Below are 8,516 nucleotides of genomic sequence, written 5' to 3'. Positions count from 1 at the left end.
TATTTTGAAATATTACATTTAGGTTAACATTCCCTATGGGGTTTTATATGAAGTCCCTACTTCCAATATTTTCATTGGGAAGGTGCTGCAGTACCAGGTGTGACGCTGGACATACTATTGTTTCTTTTCGGCAGTAGCGGGTTGGAGCAGTCGGCATTGTACTGAATTGGTTCACATCTTTTTTTCACAACTGCTCCCAACAAATAAAAATAAACAACGCAACTTCAGATGCCTCTACTATAACCAGAGGAGATCCCCAGGCAGGGCTGGACTGACTACCGGGCAGTTTGGAATGCTTGAGCTGGGGGTTAATTCCACTGCGGTGTGGGCTGATTTTGTCCATGGAGACCAGCGTGTGCATTCACAATAATTAAAGAAAAACGAATTTCGTTTAACACACGCAGGTCTCCATGAACGAAATCAGCCCCCAGCTCAGCAGCATTCCAAACTGCCTGGTAGCCAGTCCGGCCCTGTTCCCAGGGCTCAGTTCTTTCACCTACTCTCTTCAATATCTACATGGAGCTCCTCACTGTAATAATCAAGCAAGCTAACATCACTGTCCACCTCTATGCAGATGACCTACAGCTCTACCTGTAAGTATCCTCCCCAGAAGGCATACGCCGTCTAAACGATACTCTAACAAAAATACCAAACTAGCTATCTTACAACCAGTTAAAACTCAACCAAGATAAGACGGAAATTCTTCTCATCTCAAACAACGGACAAACCCACCAGGTCCAAGAATGGATAAAGATTTTGAACTCCCTAAATTACGACCTAACTCTGGCCGGCTCTGCCAAATCGTTGGGAATCATAATGGACCCTAACCTGAACATGAGCTCACACATTAAGACAACCGCAAGGAGTGCCCACTACAAACTAAAACTACTTAACAAAATCACACCCTTCCTCCCTCCTAATGATCTCAAAACCGCACGCAAGCCTTGGTTCTATCCAGACTATACCATGGGAATGCTACCCTCACAGGCACAGTAAAATCGGGAATGCTACCCTCACAGGCACAGTAAAATCCCACCTAGCCCCCATGAGAACAACTCTAAATGCAGCATCAAGGATGGTCAACGGAGCCAAAGGGCATGATCACATCTCCCCCTCCCGGAAAGATCTCAAGTGGCTCCCAATTGAAGCTTGCTGCCATGAAGCTTGCAGCCACTTCAAAACTGCCTCTCTCACCCACAAAGTCCTTCATACTGGTAAACCAGTCCACCTGGCAGCCAAACTCACCAAGACAGGCCAGGCAAGAAACCTGAGGAGAACCAGCACCTGCTTCTCATACCCCCAAAGAGACATAAACAAAAAGCCCCGGCTTGCTCCTTCTCGGACAATGCCCCCAAAATCTGGAACTCCCTACCAGCAGATCTTAAAACCAACCCCTCCTTCATGACCTTCAAGAGAAAACTAAAGGATCTCCTTCTCGCTCTGCCCCTTTAAAACTCAGGACAATATACCATAGCTACAATCAAGTAGCTCTCAACTCTATTACCTGTCCATTTCGTTTTGTCTGTCTGTTTTTCTTATGCCTGTGTACATGTTGTAAAGCGCTCTGATACCCATGGGTTCTGCCAGCGCTATATAAAATTCTAAATAAATAAAAATAAATAAATACCAACTTACACTCATAAATTTGGCTCCACTCCATGTAAGTCTACACTTTTGATTCACTTTTTTCTCTGATTTTATCCATAGCTAAAATTAGTAAAGTTACTCAAAAATGTAAGAATAAACTACACATTTAAATTTCACATTTGTAGGTTACCTTTGGGACCATTGGTGGAATGCCTCCCACCCCTGACAAAATATACAGCCCTCTTAACTTTTAATAATCCACGTTCAGCTGTGTTCTCTGGTACTAATATTTGCATAATTGACCTGTTCTTACGTCATTATTCCAAAATGTAACCTATTTGATTATTAAAACGGTTGTGGTCTTCAAATCCACGCTCGTGTCGAGGTAATACTATGCAGTGGAGCATGAATATGACAGTAGAGTGAGTTAGAGTGAGTCTTTTCAGACTTTGTTTGGGAATGAGCAGGGAGAGGGATGCCCAGGGCGCACAGGTTCGCCCTGGTTGTCTAAGCACGGTGATCTGCCTCGGCGAGTATTCTGTCCCAAATAGGTCCAGTAATAAGGTGTGGAGAGAATGTCAAGACGTCTATCGGCTCCCAATTCCTCCTCCTTCACGAGGACTGAAACGAAGAAAAACTGTGCAAAGTAAAGCAGGTGAACTGGCCCCGAAGACGAGAGAGATCAATCACTGTGTAAAAATGGTAGTTAGGCGCCAGCTGAAGCCTCGCGGGGCTTTGTTAGAGGCAGATAACCTCAGCCGGAATAGGCCCAGGTGGATGAAACCGTTGCAATTAATCCACGCGGGCCTCCGAGGCAGCGGTGAAAAAGTGAAGGCATTCAATGGATTTTCCTTTCAAACGGCGGACGGCAATAAAGACGTGTATAGATTGCTTGAGAGATACCTGCGCTTCGGTTTCTACGATTGCAGCTGACCTTGTAAGAGAACCACCCCGTCCCCTGATGTACTGGATTTTTTCTCTCCTTAATCCCGACTGAACCTGAAGCAAAAGTATTTTTACATGTGAGGAAATAGGAATGTAAGCTTTAAATTGCACAAGGTTTGGTAAAGTGGAGACGTGTGGCTGTTCATGATGCAGAGACACATTGCAGCCCAGAAGGTGTACTAGCCGAGTACATTTATCAATTTTCCCAGACCTGCCCTGAAAGCGTCAAATTAGGAGTCTCTATCAAGTGTGCTTCTCAGGGATGCTAATGCCAGGACTGATTTGTTGATTTATTGCATTATGTGTGTTGAAACGTATATTATTTCCACTGCTGCACAGAACTATTGATATTTAAAAAAGTATTGTGGTGCCCTCTTATCCAACAAGGTGCAATTTGCAGATCCCAAATAGAGGTGGGCGTCCCACTGAAAGCACGAGTCGGACTCGAGCTAGAGGCTAGGCTCTGGCTCAGCTCGAGGACATCTTGGAACCCTGGGGCAGATTTACTAGCCCCGCTCGCAGCAGCGGCGTAAAGCCAGTGCCGTGCTGCGGGATATTTACAAAGTGGCGCATCTCCCTAGATGCGACACGTGCAGGGCAGGGTTGGCACAGTGCTGGAGTTGCGTTGCGCCCGCGACACAACTCCAGCACTGCACCAACGTTACAACAGCAGATGTGACACGCATCTGTATTTCCTTCCGCCATGATGCGCCGCATTGTAAATGCGGCGCATCCGTAGTGGCGCAATGATTGAGATGCGTGTCGCAAGTTTCCTGCGCATCCCTGTTGATTTGCAGGGATGCGCCAGGAAATCGTAAACGTAAATCTGCCCCCTTGAGTCCAAAACTAGGCATACGTTTATGGGCGGTGATGTGGCTCAGTGGCTGCAGCTGCTGACCATGTAATATGGGGGAAAAGGTTCAAGTGCTGGCTTTAACTCAGCATCATGTGAATTTCAGGCAATTCTTGTGCTGAAAAACAGCTGTGTAATGTACTCTTTGTCTCTTTTGAAGTGTTCTCCTGTCCATGGGTAAGGTTTGTTCTATGTAAAGTTGCCAAAAATAAAGTGTAGATTATGCCTGACACCCACATTCTAATCTCACCAATCAATAATTATTGACAAACCATTAAAAATTGATGTCAGAGATGTTCAACACATGGTTGAACTGCCCGGTGTGAAACTTTAAAAAACTGTGATTAATCCCAGCATCCCTGCTTGTCCAAATTGTGTTCCTAGGCAAACACATTCTTTCATTGACTCTCTGTTTTAGAATTCACACAAGACAGCCTCTCGTGAGACCTTTTGTTATCTTGCAGCAGGCTTAAAGGCCACCCATTGACTTCCATTGGTTAGCTTCATTATCACACTCATTTGTTTGCTTCTCATCGGTCAGCTTCTGCAGGCTTCCTTCCTCTTGTATGTTTCCCCCCCCCCACTGGAGCATGGATGTATTACTTGTGTCCTTCCATTGCACATTTTTTTCGAGTGCACATTTTTTTGTTTTTTTGTTTAAGCATTCTACAAGAGAGTGCGTTTTTCATCTGTCTCCTCATATACTTCTCCCCCTAAACATTCCTACCTCAGTCCCACCTGCTAGTCGACCCTCCATTGTGCTCATTCTTGCATCCAGCCCCTATCTCCCACGCTTGGTGGATTGTCTGCTTGTCCCAGCTCCTACCACCCAACCTCTGTTGTCCGTCTGCTTGACCCAGCCCCTCCCCACCACCTTCCTATGTCTGTCTGCTTTCCCCAGCATCTCCCAACCACCCTCCATTGTGCTTCTGCATGCACACAGTCCCTCCCACCCAACCTACATTGTCCATCTTCTTATCCCAGTCCATCTTTCCCACTCTCCATTGTCTGTCCGCTTGCCTCCAGACTTGTGCACATGCACTCTGTTGCTCATGTGCTCCCCATCCATTTCCTTGCCCACCACCCTCTGTATTTTCTCCATCAGTCCCTCCTTCCTTGTTTCCTTATTTCAACACTTCTTCCATTCCTCACTCCCTCTGTGTTGCCTCCCTCCTTTCCCCCTTAGAGAGAAAGAAAAAAGCGATATCGTGCTGCCAGCGCTTTTTGCGTTATAGCACTTAAAAAAAATATTTTTAGCCATGCTACAGACAATGCTGTACAACATGCCTACAAAACATTGACAAAGCCAATAGCTCTCATAGGCAAGACCTATTGGCTTCGCCAATGCTTGTTGTTCATTATCACATATGAGAGCGCTTTCAAATATGTGAGTTCAGGAAATATGCTGTATAAAAAACCTCTCCGGTTTGTTTTAATAAACTATACATTTGCTCTATGTACAATAAAAATCGAACCCGCATATATGGTAGACTTGACCACTGGCCAGCGTCTTAGTTCACTAACAGCATTGTCATCATGGCATGGGCAGGAATGCTTCTCAGTTCATTTTTTTAAACTCTCCCTTTTTAATAAATAGTTCTCTGGTTCAGCTCTCCCTGGTAATTTGTTGGCTCGCCCACCTTTAGTACCACAACTAAGCAAAAAGCCCTACTGGCTGAAGGTGACCTTTCTGACATGGAACCAGTGACAGCTCTGCCATTTAGAGCTCTTTGAAGGACCATTTTCATTTTGTTTCTCACACAGAAAAGTTATTTTGGTGGTGGGTATGCTGAAACATACATAATGCCATCCAAACACAAACAATGAGGAGTTGTACTCACCAGAGGCTCATAAGTGCTTGTTTTACAATGTGACTCATCCTGTGTGTGTCTTGGGGTATGTAATAAAAGTAGAGTAACGAAAGCGCATCTAAACTTTATTCCTCCCTCTTCTCTTTTTTGCAAAGCCAGCATTCCACTGTCTGATTAATATTCACTGCCCTGCACCGTCCAGTGTGTATTTATTATCGCTTTGTGTTTGTTTTGCCGGACGAGCGCATGGGCTGGCTGTTGATTTAAGTTGTAATAAAGGCTGTCTCTGAGCACAAGGCAGCAAATGAATCCTGAAAGTAGCGATAAACGTTAAGTCTCCACGCAGCGCTAGGCGCCGCGCACTTTACACCGCATTTGGGTCGTTTATTTTATTGATAAATGCACTTAAAACCAGTGCTGGATTTCTTAACCTGGCACTGGCTAATTAGAACCTTCTATAACTCTCTCAAGATGAAGGGAGTGCATTAAAGTATGCAGATTTCATGTTTACGACACATTTTGAAGAGGTCGTTCTGCTAAATTTACAGCTGGACTCCTATCTAATTGGTTTATTGACAAATGTGTGAAAGCTCTCCTCTGCCAGCTGTCAGCAATGCATGAACCATAATTCGGAACAGTTTTGGCTTCTGTATCGTTCTGGGACTTGTATTTTTTTCCGCTGCCTGAGCATATTCATAAAGGGATTTCGGGTGACCACTGAGGAACAGACCTGCATTTTACGAGGGGAGTATTTTACAGTGATACATAAAAACATAAAAGTATTCTCATCAATATGAAACAAAGTTTAAATGTAAAGTTATAGAACTTTGTAGAAGAGACGTGTCCTTTTGTGTAAGTTTTGTCATTGAGCCCTCAATGCTCAGAACAATTTGCACAATAGAAACCGAATGTAGAGCTTTTGGAACTTAGATTACTTTCCGGGATCAAAGTGATTAGAACGTCATATTTTAGTGTCACTGAGACTAGGGGCCTGATGCACAAAACTTTTTTAAATTTGCAACCTGCCCGATTAGCAGAATTGGACCATTTGCGAACACAAAAAGGCACATTTAAATGTAAAATGGCCCAATTGCGATTCAGTAACCTGTTTGAATTGGCAATTTGGGTTAGCAATTCGGTATTAGGAAGGGGCCTGTTTAGGGTGTTCCTTCCTAATAACGAATTGCAGTGACATGTATGAATGTTTTGAGACCGAAATACAGTTGCAAAACATTTCCAATTTACCACCAACTTCAATTTGGTGGTAATCCATTCGCAAATAGGAAGCAGCTCCTAAGGGACGCCTTCCCCTTTGTGAAAGTTTGTAAGGGAAATGGGCTGCTTTAAAAAAAAAAAAAGATCTCTGCCGGCTACCGTCTCAGTGATTTTTGCAATTCCTAACGGGTCACAAACCGAGCCCTACCTCATTAATAATCATGAGGTAGGTGTGAGACCCACTGGAAATTGCAAAATGTGTAATACTTACATTTGTAAGTGGGTGTTTGCAATTACCAAATAGCGAATCGCAAAAATTCGCTATTTAGTAATCGCAAACAATTATCTACGCACATCTGGAGAAGTGTGGCTCACTGGTTAGAGGAGGCAGACGTAGAAGCAGAGGTCAGCCCGGGACCAGGGTTCAATTCCCGGCTCGACGGGGTCTTGAGTCCTAAAATGTCCATGGACTCGACAATTCTCGCTCCGGTGCCTACTCGATTCACGGGTTCACACTCTGCAACTCTGGGCAATAGCTTGCATAATCTCCACAACGGCCCCTCGCGGCGGGATGCCTGGCTTTCACCTTGCGGATACCCTGCCGGGGTTAACTCACAGGGGAATACCAGGACGGGTTCCCTAAGCAAGCGCTTAGAAACCGCTCGGTGATTTGCGCTATATAAATTCCTGTACATTTACATGTTTTGTACGCGGTCAGATTAATAGCTGCAGAGCTTGCTTGTTGAAATCCTGGGACATGGATGACATTGTAAATGGAGGCGTGGGGATATCCATCATTACCCAGGCCCAGATTCACTAATCTTTCACACAGAGCAGCAAGGTAACTTTCTCCGCTGCTTTGCTTTAAGGAGAGAGAACTGAACTGTGCCATATTTACAAAGGCATGGTGCTGTTCAGCTTTCTCCATGCACTGCCATACTTTTGGCTGCCTAGCACCAACGCAGGGCCCCTTGGGCCCTGGTGCAGTGGTGCCTGCATTGTGAGCAGGATAGTTTTTGTGCCAGAAGGGACACTTTCCTACACAAAACAATCCTTAGAGACTTATTACTTGTATGTCTGCAGCTTCTCATTACATACCTCTGTGTGCATCATTCCTGATGGGCTCGTTAAATCCTCTCCAAAAATCTAGTGACTGCGCTCCTAATTACCCTATTCATACTATCTTTTTTGTCCCATTTGCTTTTACTGTACACCTCATGTTCCCCCATTTATGACTGACGTCCACCTTACCCATGTCTCTGTGAGTACTTTGTCATTTAAGTTCTACCTCAGCTTCTAGTGATGCGCAGGCCCTCGCATAGCAGTAATGTGACGGCAGCTGAGCGTCCACTTCATGAATGTTCCACTGCAACAGGGACTCTCGCTACCAGACTTTGACATTACAACTGCCAGGGCACTCTGATTCATTTCAAACGACCTCAGTTTTGTAACAATAATATTCATTCCTCTTCTTATTTTTCACTTATTGTGCATCTTCTGAACCACGTAGTTATCCTCTGTTGAAAGTTCATTAATACCTATTCAGCATAGCACCCTCTATAAAAACCGTTCAGCAAATAAATACATAAATATTTAGTTTGCTTCTGGGAGCTGGAGTTCTGGAACAGCTCGGAACGTGGAAAGTAGAATTTGGGCTCTCAGGTCATAAAATGGCTGTGCTCACTAGTAAATCTATAGACATAATATATCAGTTCCCTTATTAGAGAGCTCAGCAGGAAGTGTCAACAAAAAAGTGCAAATGTGTTCTTGAGCAATGATACAATAATAAAAAAGTAATAATAACACATCAACATTTGTGAGGATAGCCATTGCAGCAATAAGCAAATGGGACTGCAACAAAAATATGGTCTATGAAAATATCACAGTGAAAATGAACATTTTATTAAACTGGAAGGCCATCACATAGCAGAAAGATTTAACCACCCAATGAGTTAAAAGCGCAGTTCACTCAAAATAGTCCAATTAAAATGCAGAAAGCTTAACAGGCACATGACAGACTGGGGTCAAAAGATAGAAGTCACTGTACAGCTATGTGATATTGCAGGGCATGACAGTAGAAACATTCACATCCAAGCCAACATGGC

The sequence above is a fragment of the Lissotriton vulgaris genome, chromosome 6 (genome assembly GCF_964263255.1).
Source record: "Lissotriton vulgaris chromosome 6, aLisVul1.2, whole genome shotgun sequence".
NCBI lineage: Eukaryota > Metazoa > Chordata > Amphibia > Caudata > Salamandridae > Lissotriton > Lissotriton vulgaris.
This window is presented reverse-complemented; position numbering follows the sequence as displayed.